General features: G+C 39.6%; 1 long non-coding RNA gene across 4 annotated transcripts in view; it reads right to left on the bottom strand.

Moving 5' to 3' along the window:
* Nucleotides 1–22,271, bottom strand: part of LOC141378956 (uncharacterized) — a 140,331-nt gene that overhangs the window by 49,922 nt on the left and 68,138 nt on the right. For 3 of the 4 annotated variants that reach the window (XR_012394790.1, XR_012394791.1, XR_012394792.1), the window contains one exon: nucleotides 9,212–9,322. This is a non-coding gene — a long non-coding RNA (uncharacterized lncRNA). Of the gene's footprint in view, nucleotides 1–9,211; nucleotides 9,323–9,382; nucleotides 9,430–22,271 lie in introns of those variants that run through there. The other variant, XR_012394793.1, reaches the window with a different exon arrangement.

Raw genomic sequence — 22,271 nt, 5'->3', positions numbered from 1 at the left:
TTTTTATAATATTTCCCAAATGATGTTTAACAGATTCAAGAATTGTTCACAGTATTTCCTCTAATATTTGTTCTTCTGGAGAAAGTCTGATTTGTTTTATTTTGGCTAGAATAAAAGCAGTTTTTAATTGTTTAAAGGCATTTTAAGGTCAATATTATTCACCCTTTCAGCAATATTAGTGTTGGATTGTCTCCAATACAAACCACTGTTATACAATGACTTGCCTAATTACCCTAACTTTACCCTAATTACCCTAGTGAAGCCTTTACATGTCACTTTAAGCTGAACACTAGTGTCTTGAAGAATATCTAGAGTCTACATTTACATTTAGTTTTCTAATATTATGTGCTGTCGTCATGGCAAGGAAAAAATAAATCAGTTATAGAAAATTAGTTATTAAGACCGGCCACTTTATTAGGTACACCTTACTTGTACCAGGTTGGACCCTTTTGCCTTCAGAACTGCCTGAATCCTTGGTGGCGTAGATTCATCAAGCTACTGGAAATATTCCTCAGAGATTTGCTCCATATTGACATGATAGCATCACACAGTTGCTGCAGATTTGTTTGCTGCACATCCATGATGCCAATCTCCCGTTCCACCACATCCCAAAGCTGCTCTATTGGATTGAGCTCTGGGGACTGTGGAGGCCATTTGAGTACAGTGAACTCATCGTCATGTTCAAGAAACCAGTCTGAGATGATTGAGCTTTATGATTCTTACTTTCCTGCTGCCATCAGAAGATGGAGACACTGTGCTCATAAAGGGATGGACATGGTCAGCAGCAATACTCAGGTAGGCTGTGGCGTTGATGCTCAATTGGTACTAATGGACACAAAGAAAATCTCCCCCACACCATTACACCACCACCACCAGCCTGAACCGCTGATACAAGGCAGGATGATCCATGCTTTCATGTTGTTGAGGCCAAATTGTGAGCTGAGCATCCGAATGTGTCAGCAGAAATGGAGACTCATCAGAGCAGCAACGTTTCTCCAATCTTCTATTGTCCAGTTTTGGTGAGTCTGTGTGAATTGTAGCCTCAGTTTCCTGTTCTTAGCTGACAGGAGCGGCACCCGGTGTGCTCTTCTGCTGCTGTAGCCCATCTGCCTCAAGGTTGGACGTGTTGTGTGTTCAGAGATGCTCTTCTGCAGAGCTCGGTTGTAGCGAGTGCTTATTTGAGTTACTGTTGCCTTTCTATCAGCTGGAACCAGTCTGGCCATTCTCCTTTGACCATCATCAAGGCATTTGCGCCCACAGAACTGCCGCTCACTGGAGATTTCCTCTTTGTCGGAGCATTCTCTGTAAACCCTAGAGATGGTTGTGCGTGAAAATCCCAGTAGATCAGCAGTTTCTGAAATACTCAGAGCAGCCCGTCTGGCAGCAACAACCATGCCACGTTCAAAGTCTCTTAAATCCCCTTTCTTCCCCATTCTGATGCTCACTTTGAACTGCAGCAGATCCTCTTGACCATGTCTACATGCCTAAATGCAGTGAGCTGCTGCCATGTGATTGGCTGATTAGAAATTTCCTTTAACAAGCAGTTGGAGAGGTGTACCTAATAAAGTGGCCGGTGAGTGAGTGTGTGTATATACAGTATATATATGTGCTACCATATAACATGTTGAAAACCTTCAGACAGCAAAAGAAGATAATCTACATGTGCAGAATATAGAACAGAAACATCTGTTATAGATATGAAATCTTTAAAATGAGTCTTTTTTGTAAAAACACAGAGAAAGAAGAGCTGAGAGGACGAGGAGATGAATGTGATCTCTCATGCTCTGGTGATGTTTGTGGTTTTGTGTGTGTGTGTGTGTGTGTGTGTTTCACAGATTCAGGGAAACCAGAGGTGAGAAGGCCAGGTCAGGCTCCAGCTCGACTCTGAGCCTGTGCGTGCGTGTGTGTGTGCGTGTGTGTGTGTGTGTGTGTGTGTGTGTGTGTCTCATTTGGAGAATCTCATTCGCAGCTCAACATTCAAGGGAGAAGAAATCGAACCTGTCAGAGCCTTCAGGCAGAACACAGCGAGGTGTGGAAGAATTCAGCTCAAGACGGATCCCACACACACACACACACACACACACACACACACAAGCAAAATCATGCGCTCCTTACACACAAACACACACAAACACACAAGCAAAATCATGCGCTCCTTACACACAAACACACACACACACACACAAAGTCATGCACTCCTCACACACACACACATGCATATACAAACACACAACACACACACACACACACACACATACACAGGTAAAATCATGCGCTCCTTACACAAAAACACACACACACACAAAGTCATGCACTCCTTACACACAAACACACACAAACACACACACACACAAGCAAAATCATGCGCTCCTTACACACAAACACACACACACACACACAAAGTCATGCACTCCTCACACACACACACATGCATATACAAACACACAACACACACACACACACACACAAAGTCATGCACTCCTCACAAACACACACACATGCATATACAAACACACAACACACACACACAAACACACACACAAAAACACACTCAAAGTCATGCACTCCTCACACACACACACACACACACACACACACACACACACACACACACATGCATATACAAACACACAACACACACATACACAAACACACTCAAAGTCATGCACTCCTCACACACACACACACACACACATGCATATACAAACACACAACACACACACACACAAACACACTCAAAGTCATGCACTCCTCACACGCACACGCGCGCACACACACACACACACACACACACACATCTCTGACTTTACACCAGATCAAACGTCACTAATCACCGCGGTGACACTCCGACAACAGTAATCATCGTTATTGGCCGGCACATGTGTCACATGACCTATAATCATCCTCATCATTATCATCATCATCATCATCATCACCAAACGAGGGTCAGAACGCCAGAAGATCTCTCTGACCTTTCAGCCTCACGGTGAACGTGTGCGAGTGTTAAAATCAGAGGCTGAGCGATTACGCCAGTCAACGTCAGCTTCAGTGCTCCACCGCTGGAGTCATCGCTCACCACGCTGACACACACACACACACACACACACACACACACACACACACACACACACCGCCTGCTGGAGGGAGGATCTGCAACTGTACACCACTGGAGGAGATCACATATTCCAGAGGAAGAGCTGGATTACTGGAAAACATCCGACTTGATTTAAATGGCGACACGCTGGCTCAGTGGTCAGCACTGAGAAGAAGGTCGCTGGTTTGAGTCTCGGCTGGGTCAGTTGGTGTTTCTGTGTGGAGTTTGCATGTTCTCCCCGTGTTGGCGTGGGTTTCCTCCGGGTGCCATAGCGTATGAGTGTATGTGAATGAGTGTGTATGAGTGTTTCCCAGTACTGGGTTGCAGCTGGAAGGGCATCCACTGCGTAAAACATATGCTGGAACAGTTGGCGGTTCATTCCGCTGTGGCGACCCCTGATAAAAAATGGACTAATAATTTATTCATTCATTTTCTTTTCGGCCTAGCCTCTTTATTCTTAAAGGGGTCGCCACAGCGGAATGAACCACCAACTATTCCAGCATATGTTTTACGCAGCGGATGCCCATTGCTGGAAAACAACCATACACATTCTTTCACAAACAAACACACACACATGCATATACAAACACACATACACACACACACATATATACACACACATACATTTACAAACTTACATACACACAAACAGAGGCAGAGTCATGGACTCCACCCACACACACACACACACACACACATATATGCATATACAACCAAGCAACATACATGCACACATGCACATACACACACACGACCTGGCAAAATCAAGCACTACTCACACACATACACAAAGACAAACAGATGTATATACAATCACACATCACACACATACACAGTCGTCACAGCGGAATGAACCGCCAACTTATCCAGCACATGTTTTACGCAGTGGATGCCATTCCATCTGCAACCCAGTACTGGGACACACCCATACACATTTTTTCTCTCTCACACACATAGACATGCATATACACGCACACACACACATACTGTATGCATATACAGGTACAACCAAACAACACACACACACACACACACACACACACACACACACACACACTGGCGAAGTCAAGCACTACTCACACAGGCACACATAAACAAACAGATGCATATACAATCACACAACACACACATACTCACACAGTCGTCACAGCGGAATGAACCGCCAACTTATCCAGCAAATGTTTTACGCAGCGGATGCCCTTTCAGCTGCAACCCAGTACTGGGAAATACCCATACACACTCATTCACACATTCACACACACACACACACACACACACACACACACACACTACAGCCAACTTAGTTGATCAGTTCCCCTATAGCGCATGTGTTTGGACTGTGGGGGAAACCGGAGCACCCAGAGGAAACCCACGCCAACACGGGGAGAACATGCAAACTCCACTCAGAAACGTCATATGACTCAGCCGGGACTCGAACCAGGGACTTTCTTGCGGTGAGGTGATAGTGCTAACCACCGTGCCGCCCTGTATTATTAAATGCATTACACTGAATTTAAAATTGTATGTTTTATTTTATGTTTTACAAAAATTAAATGTTGTACAATTAATAAAAAAAAAGACAAACATACATGCAATCATATCAACAAATCAAAAACATCTCCTGCAATAGTTTGTCGTGTAGATGTAGAATAAATCTGCTCTGTCTGACATCTGCTCTGAACGCAGGTGATCTGAGCGCATGTAAAGCCCTAAATCTGCTTGTACACTGAATTAGACTCTGACTGTGAAGAGTGAGGGTGTGTTGAAGAGATCTGGGAAAGTCTGAAAACACAAGACAGGTTCCAGAGGTTCACACACACACACACACACACACACACACACACACACACACATGCACTGGGCATCAGCTTCAGTGGAAAATGTAATATCAGCGGGTGGGTTTGGTCACAGCGTGCTCTATATTATTGCGTTAGGCAGGGATTCTGGCTAAGACACACACACACAGGCACTGCAGTGACATCATGCACTCACACACACACACTTACACACACACACATGCGAAGGGTCTCCCACAGACCTGGCAGATAAAAGCATAACAAAGTTAAAGTGTTACCTGCCTCTCCACCTAAGACGAGTCCCGCTGCCAAACACACAGATCAAGCCCATGCCAAACACCACACACACACCTGATGTACAGCACAACACTGAGAGTACAGCGTTACACCACACACACACACCTGATGTACAGCACAACACTGAGAGTACAGCGTTACACCACACACACACACCTGATGTACAGCACAACACTGAGAGTACAGCGTTACACCACACACACACCTGATGTACAGCACAACACTGAGAGTACAGCGTTACACCACACACACACACACACACACACACACACACACACACCTGATGTACAGCACAACACTGAGAGTACAGCGTTACACCACACACACACACACACACACACCTGATGTACAGCACAACACTGAGAGTACAGCGTTACACCACACACACACACACACACACACCTGATGTACAGCACAACACTGAGAGTACAGCGTTACACCACACACACACCTGATGTACAGCACAACACTGAGAGTACAGCGTTACACCACACACACACACACACACACACACCTGATATACAGCACAACACTGAGAGTACAGCGTTACACAACACACACACACACCTGATGTACAGCACAACACTGAGAGTACAGCGTTACACCACACACACACACACACACACACACACACCTGATGTACAGCACAACACTGAGAGTACAGCGTTACACAACACACACACACACCTGATGTACAGCACAACACTGAGAGTACAGCGTTACACCACACACACACACACACACACACACCTGATGTACAGCACAACACTGAGAGTACAGCGTTACACCACACACACACACACACACACACACACACCTGATATACAGCACAACACTGAGAGTACAGCGTTACACAACACACACACACCTGATGTACAGCACAACACTGAGAGTACAGCGTTACACCACACACACACACACACACACACCTGATATACAGCACAACACTGAGAGTACAGCGTTACACAACACACACACACACCTGATGTACAGCACAACACTGAGAGTACAGCGTTACACCACACACATACACACACACACACACCTGATGTACAGCACAACACTGAGAGTACAGCGTTACACCACACACACACACACACACACACACACACCTGATATACAGCACAACACTGAGAGTACAGCGTTACACCACACACACACCTGATGTACAGCCCAACACTGAGAGTACAGCGTTACACAACACACACACACCTGATGTACAGCACAACACTGAGAGTACAGCGTTACACCACACACACACACACACCTGATGTACAGCACAACACTGAGAGTACAGCGTTACACCACACACACACACACCTGATGTACAGCGCAACACTGAGAGTACAGCGTTACACCACACACACACACCTGATGTACAGCACAACACTGAGAGTACAGCGTTACACCACACACACACACACACACACACACACACCTGATATACAGCACAACACTGAGAGTACAGCGTTACACCACACACACACACACACACACACCTGATGTACAGCACAACACTGAGTACAGCGTTACACAACACAAAGACACACACACGCACACACACACACACACACACACACACACACACACTGCAGTGTGTATTGTAGTACATTAATATTGTGAATATTTATGAAATCTTTGATGCAATCTTGGAAGATCAAAAACATTTCAGGTGACCTGTCCAGATCTCTTCACACACACACACACACACACACTTGTGCCACACACACACACACTTGTGCCACACACACACACACGCATGCGAGGGCAATAATGATGGACCAGATGGGGTTTTTGAGCGAGCGGTTTAGATGAGCTGCAGGAGGCTCATGAAGGACACACGCACACACACACACACACACACACACACACACACACACACACACACACACACACACACACACACCGCTGACTCACTAAAGTAGCAACAAACTGTCCTCTGGGTTCATAGAAAACTGATTTTAATCAGCCAAGTGTTAAAATATGACTTCTCAGTGTGTTTGCGCATGAAAATGAGTGTATAAGTGTGTGTGTGTGTGTGTGCAAGTGCGTTTGTGTGTGTCTATTTGTGGAGGTCAAAGGTTTCTGTGGGTCCTGCTGGAGTGTAAATGTGCCATTAAAGCTTCTGTGTGAGAGGCAGAGTACATTTATAATGACCTACACTCATAATCTGAGGCTTTTTCAGTAAATAAGTTTATTATTTATTCATTAATTTTCTTTTGGCTTATTCTCCATTTCAGGGGTCGCCACCGCAGAATGAACCACCAACTATTCCAGCACATGTTTTACACAGCGGATGCTCTTCCAGCTACAAATAGCACTGGGAAACACCCACACACACTCATTCAGCCACACACTCATACACGATGGCCAGTTTAGTCGATCAGTTCCCCTATACCGCATGTGTTTGGACTGTGGGGGAAACCAGAGCACCCGGAGGAAACCCACGTCAACATGGGGAGAACATGCAAACTCCACACAGAAACACCAACTGACCCAGCCGGGACTCTAAAAACTGTTCTTCTTGCTGTGAGGTAACAGTGCTAACCACTGAGCTGTCATGTCACTCAATTTTATTATAATATTATATGCTTTTAACAATTGTATTTTTGGTTGGTTAGTTAGTTAACTCTGTGTGTGTTTGTCATATTTATTGTAGTGTGTGTGTGTGTGTGTGTGTGTGTGTGTGTGTGTGTGTGTGTGTGTGTTATTATATATTTTGCATAAACATTACTGTTAATATTAATTATAATTTAATATTCTTTTATTTATTTATTGTAATTTTTAGTAATGTGTTTTTAAATATTACCATTAAGGTTTATTTCAATTTCATGTTTTTTTTTCCGTTTTTTAATTATTAATTTAAAATAATTTAACACTTATTGTTCTATGTAGCTTAATATATACATTTCATCTAAATTGTTTTTTTAATTATTATTATTAACACCCAATAAATAATTTGAGCGCTTTAACATTTTCAATTCAGTTATTTACAAATGCAAAATATCTAGTTTTAATTAAGTTTATATTCTTTATAAAACACTGATTAATTACAAAAGGCAATTTTTGAGTTTTCATTTAGTTTATGCACTTTATATTTTATTGTATATTTCATTTATACTTATTTATTGATAATTTCAGCTTTATTTTGATTAGCAAACGCGATTCCATCACTCATCATAGGTCAGCTGAAGTGTATTAAATTCCGCCTCAGCCAATGGTATGGGTTTGGGGGCGTGTCCTACAGTGTGTCTGGCCAATGAAGACCTTTCACAAGTTCACAATATCTTGATTTTTAAAAGCATCTGAACATTACTGGGCAACATGGTGGCTCGGTGGTTAGCACTGTGGCATCACAGTAAGAAGGTCGCTGGTTTTAGTCCCGGCTGGGTCAGTTGGTGTTTCTGTGGAGTTTGCATGTTCTCCCCATGTTGCCGTGGGTTTCCTCCAGGTGTTCCGGTTTCCCCCACAGTCCAGGGAATATAGGGGAATTAATGAACTAAATTGGCGGTCGTGTATGAGTGTGTGAATAAGTGTGTATGGGTGTTTCCCAGTACTGGGTTGCAGCTGGAAGAGCATCCGCTGTGTAAAACATATGCTGGAAAAGTTGGTGGTTCATTCCACTGTGGTGACCCCTGATGAATAAAGGGAATGAATGAACATGTCTATGTATTTATGTGTGTGTGTGTGTGTGTGTAGTATATAATCTTTGCATGACACTACAAATAAGTGAACTCCCGCTTGTGTGAGGTGTGTGTAATGCAGTGTGCATGTGTGCAGGACAGTAAATCTGACATGATTCTCTCTTCTATCTGCCGTTATCAGTCTCACACTACTGTTTTCCTCTTTCTGTGTCTTGATAACACCATCCTGGAGTTTATTCTGTCATTATTCCAGCGGATATGATTGTAGAATAATGATGCGTTTACCTTCTCGCATTCACTGCGCTCTGAGTTCACCAACTATGATGACACGCGAATGTGCAAAGGCTCAATATCAGCGGTGCGCTCGTGTTCTGCTGTACCTGTGAGGTCATTAGAAGTGTGTTTTTTCTGTGAGGTCATCAGAAGCGTCTTTCCCTCTGTGATTTTCTCAGTGTTTGGTCCCAGCGGTGACCGTCACGGATTCAGCTCACCTGCAGGGCACAAATCAAATGCATGTTTGACTTCATGAGGAGGTCTTTATGGTCTCTCACCTCTCTCTCTCTGATGTCTGAAGCCCCAGGAGCACATACACACACACACACACACACACACACACACACACACACTGAAGCCTTTGCCCCCCCGCTTAAAGGTCAACAACCCCAGAGAGAGAGAGAGAGAGAGATGGAGCTTCAACTGTAAATAAAGCTGTTTATTAAATATTTGCCTCTATAAATGTGTGTATTCTATATATTTATAGTATATTTACACAAAACTGAATGGACATTGTCCTAAAAGTACAGTATGTCATTATATTTGGCACAGTATTTTGTACATTTGCAATTTGTATTTGACATATTTTCGAGAGGGAGATAGAGATGAAGGAGCTTCAGCACTGAGTAAAGCTGTGTTTATTACACATTTGCATCTAAATGTGTGTGTATATTAAGTATTTATTGTATATTTAGACAAGACTGGCTGTATTTAAGTTGATATTGTCCTAAAAGTGCAGTATGGCACTGTGTTTTGCACTGTAATTTGTATATATTTCTCAAAGAGAGAGAGAGAAAGATGCAGACATAGGAGCTTCAATACCAAAACATGCTGTGTTTATTACATATTTGCGTTTATATCTATGTGTATTTTATATATTTATTGTATTTTTAGACAAATCTGGCTGTATTTGAATTGATATTGTCCTAAAATTGCAGTATGGCACTGTGTTTTACACTGTAATTTGTATATTTTCCTAAGAGAGAGAGAGAGAGAGATGCAGACAGAGGAGCTTCAATACCAAAACATGCTGTGTTTATTACATATTTGCGTCTGTATGTGTGTGTATCTGACATATTTATTCTATATTTAAACAAGACTGGATTTATTTGAATGGACATTGTAATAAAAGTAAAGTATGTCATTGCGTTTTACACTGTAATTTGTATATTTTTTATATTTTTTTGAAAAGAGAGAGAGAGAGAGAGAGAGAGAGAGAGGAGCTTCAATACCAAAACATGCTGTGTTTATTACATATTTCCGTCTATATGCGTGTGCATTTTATAAATATTAAGACAAGATTGACTGTATATATGGAGAAAGTACACTTTATTTTGTATATTTGAATTGTAAAGTATGTGATTGGTCTTAAAATGACACTACAGCAATGACACAATAAATAAATAAACAAATAAATAAAGATGAAGCTCTGTGTAAAAATGAAAATTATAATAAAATAATTAGATTAGAAAAGAATTAAAAACTTGATAAAAAATAAATACATTTGTACCACATTTGTAATAATCAATTAAATCATAATATAAAAATATGTTAAATATAGATTAAATAAAAATTCTGAGATATATATATATATATATATATATATATATATATATATATATATATATATATATATATATATATATACTGTATTAAATACCAAAATATTATAATGTGTCATCATAATTCATATATAAATGATTTCAATATTTTATTATTAGGTATAAATATTTCTAAAGACATAATAAAAATATGAATTTAAATAAATTTAATTAAAATAAAATAGTAAAAAAATAATTAAAAATGTTTATAAAATATTTACACTTGTGAATAACATAAAATTATAATCTCTTAATGATATAACTATATTATCAGATCAATACCGAGAAAATAACATGATTGTAATTGAGTAACTGGATCAGTAAATCTGTTGAATCTCACATAAGCACTGGTATTTGGTGGTTTCACTGTTAATAATACAATGAGTATGAAGAAAGAGGTCAAATCTTCTGTACTGAACACACACACACACACACACACACACACACACACACTTGCACAGTAATCCTCTTAATCTGTCATTAAAACACTCTTTATATGAACCGCATGACGTCCAAATGTGTTAAAGACAGTGTAAGTCCAGTGAGCATCACATCCAGCAGACCTGCGTAACGCATTATAACAGCTGCTTTCTGCCATTTAATGTATTCATAATGCTCAGATTACACTGTATAATGAGCTCTCCTGACTGAAACACACAATTCCTGCGGTACAGCTCTAAAAATACACACCTGACACCCTGCAGTGAGTCTGATAACGGTACTGATGAGCTGAACTCTGCGCAGTTTGCAGGAATAGATGTTTTAAAAAGTATATCCACCCTGGCAACCACCCAATTAAACACCCAGATCAACCTATAGCAATCATTCAAAGCTTCTCAGCAACACCTTAGGAACCACCCAAAACATCCAATCAAAATACAGAAAAATGCAGTTAACACTCAATGACTGTTAGCAACGCCCTAGCAACCACCAAAACGTCCAATTAAATACCCAAAACAATCCAGTAAACACTAAACCCTTCTTAGCAACACCATAGCAACCAGCCAAAACATCCATAACAACCTAGAAATCCCTCAAACCTTCTTAGCAACATCCTAGCAACCACATAAAACAACCAAGTAAACATCCAAAACAACAAATCAATCTTTCAAAGCTTCTTAGCAACACCCTAGCAACCTCGCAACACACCAAATTAAACATCCACAACATATCAATTACTCAACTATTCCTAGCAACACCCTAGCAACTACATAAACAACCAAATAAAAACAGAACAACAAATCAATCACTCAAATCTTCTTAGCAACACCCTAGCAACCACAGAAAACATCAAATTAAACCCCCACAGCAAACCAATCACTCAAAGCTCCTTAACAACATCCTAGCAACCACCCAAAACACTCTTTTTAATAAACCATCCTAAGCACTTTAGCAACACCCTAACAGCTTAGAATATCCTGCATTTTAGTGTGCAAATTAACAATAATAATACAATAATAATAATGATAAAAACACAGGGCGACATGGTGGTGCTGAGGGTAGCACGATCGCCTCACAGCAAGAAGGTCGCTGGTTCGAATCCCGGCTGGGTCAGTTGGTGTTTCAGTGTGGAGTTTGCGTGTTCTCCTCGTGTTGGCATGGGTTTTCTCCGGGTGCTCTGGTTTCCCCCACAGTCCAAACACATGCGCTATAGGGGAACTGATCAACTAAACTGGCCGTAGTATATGAGTGTGTGTGGGTGAATGAGTGTGTATGGGTGTTTCCCTGTACTGGGTTGCTGCTGGAAGGGCATCCAATGCATAAAACATATGCTAGATAAGTTGGCGGTTCATTCCACTGTGGTGACCCCAGATTAATAAAAGGACTAAGCCAAAGGAAAATGAATGAATGAATGAATGAATGAATGATAAATCAAGAATGTAACATGTTGTATGTTGTTATGTTTGTTACACATTATAACCGCACGGTTTGTTTATTTAAAGGCACAGGTCACCAGAAATGGAATTCAGTCATTGCTTACTTTCACTTCACTTGTGCAAACTTGATTTTTTCTTCTGCTGAACACAAAACCTTTATGGTAAAATGATAAAAAAAAAACTTCCATAGCATTTGCTTTTCCTATTAATGAAGTCAGCGGTAACAGATTCCAAACATTTTTCAAAATATCTTCTTTAGTGTTCAACAGAAGACAGAAACTGATAAAGGTTTGGACCCACTTGAGGGAGGGTAAATGGTGAGTAAATATTCATTTTTGGGTGGTTTTCTGTTTTTCTCTGTGCCCTTTAAGTGCTATTTTAAGAAGAAAACAATAACAAAAGCTTGAATCATGGGAACCTTGAGCGAGTGTTCAGAAGCTCTTTTTGCACCTCTTTGAACAAAAACAGCTGAACACTGAAGAAAAACCACAGAAACCAGTAGCCAACCTGAAACACCCATCACACATTCTGTGGAAGAACGGTCACACATGCACACTCTCTCCTTTTCTCACACACACACTGATGCACATGTATACACACACACACACACACACACACACACACACACACACACACACACTTACAGGTACACGTTTATACACACACACACACACACACACACACACACACACACACACTTACAGGTACACGTTTATACACATACACATTTATACATTTACCCCCCCCCCCCACACACACACACACCACCACATGAACATCAAAACATACACAACACACATACAAACATATACACATACACACAAATATACACACAAGCGATACAAACATATACACAAACTTACTCACACACACACACACACACACACACACATAAAAGCATGAGCATACACACAAAAATATACACAAAGACACACACACAAACATTTACACACAAACTTACACAAATATATACACATACAATCACACTAACAAACAGGCACAAACACACACACATACACAAATATACATATATACTCGCACACACACACACACACACACACACACACACACACACACACACATGCACAAAAATATATACAAACACAGAGATACACATATACACACACACACACACACACATACATACACACAAAAATACACACACACACACACACACACACACACACACAAACACACACACATTCTCTCGCTCTCTCTCGCTCTCTTACACACACACACACACACACACACACACACACACACACACACACACACACACACACACACACACACACACATATATACATACAAACACACACACACAGCCCAGAGCTGCTTTCACAGTGACTAAACACACTCGCCGACAAACACTCCTCAACAAGCACAGAGAGAGAGAGAGAGAGAGAATAATCCAAAGGAACTGGCCTGATGTCCTTCCCTGATACCTCGTTCACACCGAGACCTGATCAACATGACAAGCTGTCCCTCCACACACACACACACACGTTTATAACAGGCCTGCGTATGTATGTGTGTGTGTGTGTGTGTGTGTGTGTGTGTTGTAAGTTACGCTCTCGGTGATCTGCTGCCGTGCTGCAATCTGGCTCTGATCTCTGAGCTAAACCCTTTGACACTGAGTTTTTAATTAAAACTACATTATGATTAACCAGGCAGAAGAACCCCCACCTGTCTCTCTCTCTCTCTCTCTCTCTGTCTGTCTCTCCATCACAGCGTCTGATTCTGACTCTACATGTGTGTGTATTGTGATGAGATATTCTGAAACCCTCAATCAACAGAATGATAACTATGACCACAACAACTCTCAGACAAGCACCACACAAGAACACATCCATTATACCACAGCAACACCAGTGGAACCACTCAAAACGCTGTAGGAGATGCCCAGCAACCACCCCACAACACCATCAGCATTTTAACAATGACCCAAAACACACAGTAATAAGCCTTGTAGGCAGGCAGAGTAACGGGGTCATTTTGCACACCCTAGTCACCACCCAGAACAGCATTTTAATCTCTCAAATATTCCAGCAACAACCAAACCAAACTAACAACTTCATAAAGCACATTGGCAATACCCTAACAACCATCCAGAATACTCCTATAACTAGCAAAACAATCATAACTACCACAAAAACAACTTCACAAGCACCCAAAACACTGTAGTATACACCCACAAACTCTAGTAAACAACCAGACTACACTGTCTACACCCAGTAAACACACTATTAACCACTTAATTACCCAGAAAACTCTAACACTCACCTAGAAATCATTTAGACCACCCTAGCAACCATTCATAACATACTAGCAACCCCTGGCAGCCACCCAACACCCATAGTAACCACCAACACTAAAAACTGCCCTGTATAACCTAGTAACAAATTACTGTAGCAACACCCTTAAAACCCCTAAAAGACTCTATATTTAACAAACCACCTAAGCAATACCCTAACGACTACCCAGAATACCCCTGTAATCACCAACACCATCATACTGTAACTACATCCTAAAACAGCCTAGCAACTACCTAGAACACCCTATTAAAGTGAAGTAAGCCTTGTCAAGTATGTTTTTCCCCCATACTCGAAATAGGTCCATTGCTTTCAACCCATCTAAGTGAACTCAGGACAGCCAAGTAATCACTTAAAGTTTCTTAGCAACACCCTAGCAACCACCCAAAATACCCAATTGCATATTCAGAACAAACTAGCAATCATGCAAAGCTTAGCAAACCACCTAAAGCACCTTAGCAATATCCTAACAACCACCTATCCTAACACATATCTAAAATACAACATTAACAGCCACAAACAACCTAGCAACCACTGAAAGCTTCTTAGCAACACCCTAGCAACCACCTAAAACAACCTATTTAACAAACCACCTAATGCACTTTAGCAATACCCTAACAACCACCCAGAATACCATTGTAATCACCTAAACTTTCCTAACTACAACCTATATCAACCTAGCAACCACTTAAAACACCATATTAAACAACCATCAGAACTTAGTAACCATTCAAAGCTTCTTAGCAACACCCTACCAAAAACCAGATGCACATCATTTCATAAATAACCTTACATACCTTAAAAATACTATAGCAACTACCTAAAATACCCCTCTCATCACCCTTCTTAGCAACGCCCTAGCAACCACCCAAAATACCCTATTTAACAAATCGCCCAAAGCACATTAGCAAATAGTAATGCTGCTCAAACAACATAGCAACCATCCAGAACAACCTAGCAATTACCCAAACCAAAACAACCTATTTAACAAACCATCTATAGCAACTTAGCAATGCCCTAACAACCACCCAAAATACCATTGTAATAACCAACACCATCTTCACTACAACCTAAAACAACCTAGCAACCAATCAAAACACCCCATTTACCATCCAGAACAACCTATCAACCATTCAAAGATTCTTAGCAACACCCTAGCATCCACCAAATACACCCCAATTAATAACCAACTTAGGCACATTATCAATACCCTAACAGCTACCTAAAATACCCCATTAACCACCATGAACAGGCTACTTAGCAACACCCTAACAACAACCCAAAACACCCTATTCAACAAACCACCTAAATCACTATAACAGTAATACTCTAACAACATAGCAACCACCCGGAATGACATAGCAATCACTCAAAGCTTCTTAGCAACACCCTAGCAACCACCGAAAACCCTCAGGTCAACCAAGCAATCACTTAAAGTATCTTAACAACACCCTAGCAACAACCCAAAACACCCTATTTAACAAACCACCTAAAGCTTCTTAGCAATAACCTAACAACCACCCAGAATACCATTGTAATCACCAAAGCTATCCTAACTACAACCTAAATCAACCTAGCAACCACTCAAAACATCCAATTTAACAACCAGAACAATCTATTAATCATTTAAAGCTTCTTAGCAACACCCTAGCAACCACCAAATACACCCACTTAATAAAGCACCTTAGAAATACCGTAACAACCAAGCAGAATACCACTGCAATCACCAACAACTATCCTAACAACTACCTAAAATACCCCATTAATCACCCCAAACAACCTAGCAACCGCCAAAGGCTTCTTAGCAACACCCTAGCAACCACCCAAAACACCCCATTTAATAAACCTCATTAAGCACATTTGCAAACTGTAATGCTTAAACAACATGTAATAGCAGCCACCAAGAACAACCTAGCAATCACCCAAACCTTCTTAGCAACACCCTAGCAACCATCCAGATCACCCTAGCCCAGGTCAGAGGTCAGCAAAGTGGCAGTATTGGGGTTAAAGGTCACACTTCAGCCTCTTTAAACGCATGAAGCTACACACAGTCAGAAACTCTTGGCCAGAATGTGTATAAATAACAGGCGCACTCATATATTCATCCGCAACTAATGCTGACAGCGATGAAGACGAGAAGTGATTTGTCATCGTGCCGGTCTGAATATGCAGGAGTCAGATGAGGTTGATTATTCCGGTGAAACATTTTGCCTTGATTGCTCGCAGTCGTATTAATTAAGCAACACTGTTTTAAAAGACAAACCGCGTGACGTGTGTGTGTGTGTGTGTGTGTGTGTGTGTCCCGAAAGCCTCAGCTTTTGGAGAGACAGAGAGAGAAAACAGATGCAGCACGAGCTCCAGACTGAGGTGTGAAGAAATGCAGTCCTGGATAAGAACAGCGTTCGCGAGCTGTCTTACACTCTCTCTGACAGCAGCGCGCGCATGTGTGTGTGTGTGTGTGTGTGTTTGCCTTAAGCTACACTGGTCTCAATCAGCTACTGTTACCTGCATGAATCCATGAAAACACTGCTCTAATCAGCATCACCTGTTTCCACACACACACACACACACACTCATATTGGCCACGGTGTATATACTGCTTTTATACAAAGATCTCCACAGATATCACACAATAATAAACAGCCAGAAGACAAAAGAGCTCCAACACGGTTCTATCAAGCCTGACGTACAATATAAAGTGACCATATAATGCTCACTTTACCCTGTGTTTCGGGTTTTCAACAAATAATTCAGGGAAAACACATACACAAACACACCCAGGTCTTGCATTATATAAATCAGGGGTGTTGCTAAGCACAGCACCCCCTCCAAAAAATAAATTATATATATATATATATATATATATATATATATATATATATATATATATATATATACACACACACACACACACACACACACACACACACACACACACACACACACACACACACACACACACACACACACAGTTGAAACCAGTTTACATACACTCTAAAAAAAAGAAATATAACCTTTTTTTTAAATGTCTGATGGTAAATCATACTAAAAGTTCACTATTTTTGCTAAATGCCAGAATAATAAGATAATTTTTTTTTGTTTTTTTTAGATTTTTATAAATTTCTAGACAGTGAAAAGTTTACACACTTTCCCTTGGTATTTTTTAGCTTTGCTTTTAAACTGTATGACTTTGGTCAAATGTTTTGGGTCTCCATCCACAAGCTTCTCACTATAGTTTGCAGGGATTTTGCACTGTGGCCTCACAGCAAGAACGTCACTGGTTTGAGTCCCCGCTGGGTCAATTGGTGTTTCTGTGTAGAGTCTCCCTGTATAGGCGTGGGTTTCCCCCACAATCCAAACACATGCGCTATAGGGCAATTGATGAACTAAATTGGCTGTAGCGTATGAGTATGTGTGTGAATGAGTGTGTATGGGTGTTTCCCAGTCATGGGTTGCAGCTGGAAGGGCATGCGCTGAGTAAAAAATGTGCTGGAATAGTTGGCGGTTCGTTACACTGTGGCGACCTCTGAAATAAGCCAAAGCAAAATGAATGATTGCAAATGTTTTTAATAATAATAATGAACGATAAATGTGTTTATAAAGTGCATATATTAGACAGCGCTGGTTTTAAAAGCTTACTGGATGAGTCACATTATGAGATATGTGTCTATGTGTGTGTGTGTGTGTGTGTGCATGCAAAATAAAAAAAACTACTATAAGAAAAACACCGTAAATAATTATGATCGATGCATGTTTTCCTTTCACAGCAGCAGCAGCAGCAGTCAGCGCTACACTGATTTCCGATGGTTAACCTGAACCAAAAACTTCAGAAAGCCTCTTACTGTGGTAAAGGCCGCGCGTGGCTTGATTCTGCAGTGCAGCAGGTCTGTCTGTCTGCGCTTTAAATAGATGTAAACACGTCTGTCAGCCTCGGTGTGACAAATAAAACACATATCTGTGAATCTCTGGCGCTTCAGAATCCTGATTTCTGCTCAATCTGCTGTGCGCTCTATCCTCAGACACACACACACACACAAACGCAACAATATCAGGCACACGGGCGGCCGCTGGGCTCGGCCAGGCATGATGCCAGCTCCAGCTTCAGGTTGGCACGGATCCTTCGCCCTTGCCCTTGCCCTGTCGATGCCAGCCGAAGGCACAGGGTGGCACCTTGGCCAAGCTGCCCAATGGTCCAGCTAATCATATGCATCTCTGTAGGGCACTGACCTGCGCCAGATCAGAGAGAGAGATGCTGCAAACACTGAAAATATGGCCACCATCGAATGACCTCCTAAACATTTACTCTGCTTACATCACTTTAAACTCTTCTGCTTTATGTTTATTAGTGCAGTTTGTGTGTTCTAGCAACCCACTCAGGTTACCCTAGAAAACACGCACACACACAGACCACATAAAAGATGTCAGCAACCAGCAAGATTACCTAAGCAGTGTTGAGTAGTTTATTTATTAGATATAAATAAATAAATCAAAAGAGTAATTTATTAAGAAAGTAAGTTATTAATAATATTTATTTAGACCTATTTTTGTAATTTTATAGAATAAAAATAAAAACAAAATAATATTCTTTTGATTATTTATAATATAGTATGACATAAAATAATGAAATAAAATATAATATAATAAAAAATTATAAAAAATAATAAAATAAAATATAATAACATAATAAAATATAATAAAATAAAATATAACAAAATATAATATAATAAAATATGATGTAATATAATATAATAAAATATAATATCATAAAATAAAATTATATATAATATAATATAATATAACATAATAAAATAAAATAAAATGAATAAAATAAACAATATATTATATTATATATAATTTTATTTTATTTTATTTTATATTATATTATATTATATATTATGTTATTATATTATATTATATTATATTATATTATATTATATTATATTATATTATATTATATTATATTATATTATTATATTATATTATATATTATGTTATAATATTATATTATATTATAATATTATATTATTATAATATAATATAATATACTTTACAAAATACATTTTAATTAACACAAGCAACACCCTAGAAACCTAGAAACACCCAAAATAACAGTGAAAAACAACCAAACCTAACATCCATCCACACTACCCTAGCAACCACTCAAAACATCCTAGCAACACCCTTGCAACCACTCACATCATAGCAAACACCCAAAATAACAGAGCAACTACATAAAACACTGAAACAACCCTAACAACCATTCGACCAACCCTAGCAACAACTCAAAACACACTAGCAACACCCTAGCAACCACTCACATCATAGCAAACACCCAAAATAACAGTGAAAAACACCCAGATCATTCTTGCAACACCCTAACAACCATCCACACTACCCTAGCAACCACTCAAAATACACCACCAACACCCTAGTAACTACTCACATCACAGCAAACATCCATAATAACAGTGAAAAAACACCCAAATTATTCTAGCAACACCCTAACAACCATGTGCAATACCCTAGCAACCACTCAAAACACACTAGCAACAGCTTGGTGTCACACTGAGAAAACACACACACATAAAAAAAAAATCCGGCGTGATGTGTGCGAGAGTGAAACTCAGCTCGTCATCGTCACGTCTCTCAGAGCTGCTAAAAGCTACATCAGTCGTGTGAAGTGAGGTCAAAGGTCAAATAAAATGCACTCGAGGGGTTAAAGGTCATGCACAGACATGTTTCCATTAGATTTCTGTGCGTAATGTGTGTATTACAACCAGGCTTATTTAGAAACAACAACGCAATTTTATATAAGATCTGAATGTGTGTGTGTTTGTGTGTGTTACAGGTGGACAATGAGATGAGAGCATCTGCTGCCTGTACAGATGAGTGACCCACAGCGGGACGGACACACCTTACACAGAAGGTGTGTGTGTGAGTGTGTGCATGCATATGTGAGTGTGTGAGTATGTGTTTATGTTTGTGCGTGTCTCTGAGTGTGTGTGTGTGTGTGTGTGTGTGTGTGTGTGTGTGTGTGTCCATGTTAATTGTGGTTTGTAAGTGCATGTGTGTGTGTTAATGTGTGTGTTAGTATGTGTGTCTGTGAGTGTGTGCATGTGTGTAAATGCATGTCTGTGTGCATATGTGTGTAAGTGCATGTGTCTGTGAGTGTGTGTTTGTGTAAGTGCATGTGTTTTAGTGTGTGTGTCTGTGAGTGTGTGCATACGTGTGCCTATGTGTGTATGCATGTGTCTGTTAGTGTGTGGATATGTGTGTGTTTGTGTGCATATATGAGTTGTGTGTTTGCATGTCTTGACAAGTATATTTGTGTGTGTGTGTGTGTGTGTGTGTGTGTGTGTGTGTGTGTGTGTACTAGTGTATCTGTGTATGTGTGTATGCATGTATGTGTCAGTCAGTCAGTCAGTCAGTGTGTTTTCATGTCTCATATCAGTGTTGTGTGACCCAGCAAGAGGACTCCTTCAGCAGGAATGAAGGTTGGAATCTAGAGCCGCAGTGAGTGTGTTTGTGTATGTGTGTGTGTGTGTGTTAAGCTGACAGTGTGTAAACCCTGATGTCGTCTGATCGCTCTAACCTTTGTGCGCGCTACAGCGAGATCAGTGATGCTGCGGTCCTGATGCTGCTCTTGAAGACTCATTGTGATCACACTCACCTGTGTGTGTGCGCGTGTGTGTGTGAGAGATGGATAGATGAGAAACAGTGAGATCAGATCGGCTGCGCTGCTCTGTGGTGCTGGTGAAACTGTTTTCACAGCTAAACACACATTTCCATGCGCACGCTAAATATTGACTGTGAGAGATCCAGCTGTAAGACTGATGCTGGCCCTGAATGAAGCGCTGAATAAAACAAAACAAAATAAAATAAATAATAAAATAAAATAAAATAAATTATAAAATCAAAAATTAAATAAATAAATTATAAAATTAAAAAATAAATAATAAAAAATAAAACAAAAATAAATAATAAAAAACTAATTTAAAAAAAATTAAAAGAAATTACATTTAATTAAATTTAAATAAATTTAAAAATTACAAACAAAATAAATAACTAATAAAATAATCAAATAAATAAATTTAATAAAAAATAAAATAAAATAAATAGATAATAAAATAAATTACTAATAAAATAAATAAATAATAGTTATAAAAAAATAAAAAATAAAAATAAATAATAAAATAAATAAATAGCAAAATTAAATAATAAAATAAAATAGATAAATAATAAAATAAATAAATAATAAAATAAAAAATAATAAAATTAATAAACATTAAAATTAATTAAAAAATAAATAAATAATAAAATAAAATAAAATAAAATAAAATAAAATAAAATAAAATAAAATAAAATAAAATAAAATAA

The sequence above is a fragment of the Danio rerio genome, chromosome 19 (genome assembly GCF_049306965.1).
Source record: "Danio rerio strain Tuebingen ecotype United States chromosome 19, GRCz12tu, whole genome shotgun sequence".
Lineage (NCBI taxonomy): Eukaryota > Metazoa > Chordata > Actinopteri > Cypriniformes > Danionidae > Danio > Danio rerio.
This window is presented reverse-complemented; position numbering and strand designations above follow the sequence as displayed.